General features: G+C 38.9%; 1 long non-coding RNA gene across 1 annotated transcript; it reads right to left on the reverse strand.

Annotated features, from left to right (window-relative positions):
- Positions 1-673: 673 nt before the first annotated feature.
- On the reverse strand, positions 674-1,270 carry LOC136495680 (uncharacterized). The gene is made up of 3 exons (XR_010769018.1): positions 1,235-1,270; positions 1,027-1,127; positions 674-916 (listed from the first exon to the last, which is right to left on the reverse strand). It is a non-coding gene; the product is annotated as an uncharacterized lncRNA (long non-coding RNA).
- Between the last annotated feature and the right edge of the window lie 328 nt (positions 1,271-1,598).

Genomic DNA, 1,598 nt, shown 5'->3' on the forward strand with positions numbered 1-1,598 from the left:
TAACACGCTCCTTCGTTAAGATAAACCCAGAGGGATGCCATCTCCCCATGGTCAAACTTCTTTTTAATACTTCATCCGATCTAAAGATGTTTTGATTTTTCTAATACATTATTTTTACAATATATCTATACATTGTATATCTAAGTGCATAGCTATGAACCTAGTCAAGCCAAAAGGTCTTATAATTTGCAATGGATAGAGCAATTGATACCCACACTCCTAGATATCCCATCGGATAATACAACAACAACAAAGCCTGTTAGTCCCAAGTAAGTTGGGTAGGCTAGAGTTGAAACCCACCAAGAGCCCCAAGTCATGGTTCAGGCACATCGATAGCTGCTTTCCAAGCACTTCTATTCAAACATAGATTTCTAGGTATATCCCAAGCTTTTAAATCTCTTTTTATTGCCTCCCCTATGTCAATTTCGGTCTACCTCTACCTCTCCTCACATTATTGGCTTGGCTTAGGACTCCACAATGCATTGGTGCCTCTGAAGGTCTCTTTTGGACATGGACAAACCACCTCAACCGATGTTGGACAAGCTTTTCTTCAATTGGTGCTACCCCTAGGCGGTCACGTATATCATCATTCCTAACTCGATCCATTCTTGTGTGACCACAAATCCATCGCAACATACACATTTCTGCAACACTTTATCCCATCGGATAATAACTTCAACAAAGTATATTTCTTTTTTGATCTGCATATTCAGAAATGATTCAAATCTGGACTATGAAGTCACAGTGCTTTTCCAGTTCAAAACTAGAAGAATTGAAAGTAAACTCTCATTCACAAACATGAAACTTCTGGTCGTCTTCCATATTCCTATCGTTTACACTGTTGTATTGCTGCATCACTCCCAGGTAATCTACATTCTAATTATGTCTTCCCTTAAAACTACTATCATCACACCACCTGCATTGCAAAGAATTTGTTCAGAGTTGAGAGTTACAAGCATTCAAGTACAACAAGAGGATGTACAGCAGCAAGAAGGTCAAGCAAAAGAAGTCTTGTCATCACCATACCAAGTAAATATTGCATTTCTGTAATCTTGTATGAATGTACCACTCCAATCAAATTCCTATTTCTTATGAACTTATGCAGAACATACTACACCGGAACCTTGCTGCAAATGGCCAAAACAAAAGGGGGTGAATTCATGTGGTGGTTAGTATATCACCAAAAGAACAATGCAGATTAATCCACATAAGAGGAAAAGGCATCTTGTCTCACCGAGCACGCCTTGATATCCTGGCACCCGCATAACAGTCTACCACTGGATTTGTATAGCCGTCGATGTCGGGAGGAGCATGGCATGGGTCTTTGATTCATTAGATAAGGACACGGTGACATACAAAGACTTCATATCGATTCTCAAGACGTATACATATCGACAATCCTCATTAGCTTATATGTTTGTATACATACTTGTAATGTTCACTTTTGGATACTAACAAGTTGTATTTGCTAAAATAATTCGAACAGGGCATTTAGGTTCTATGTCACTAATCATCATGGAAGGCATGATCCAGCAAGGAAGGAAAAGCTGGCTATAAAAACACTATGTGCGGTAAGTGTAACTTACTTCTTTAGTACT

The sequence above is a fragment of the Miscanthus floridulus genome, chromosome 1, assembly GCF_019320115.1.
Source record: "Miscanthus floridulus cultivar M001 chromosome 1, ASM1932011v1, whole genome shotgun sequence".
In the NCBI taxonomy this organism is placed as follows: Eukaryota; Viridiplantae; Streptophyta; class Magnoliopsida; order Poales; family Poaceae; genus Miscanthus; species Miscanthus floridulus.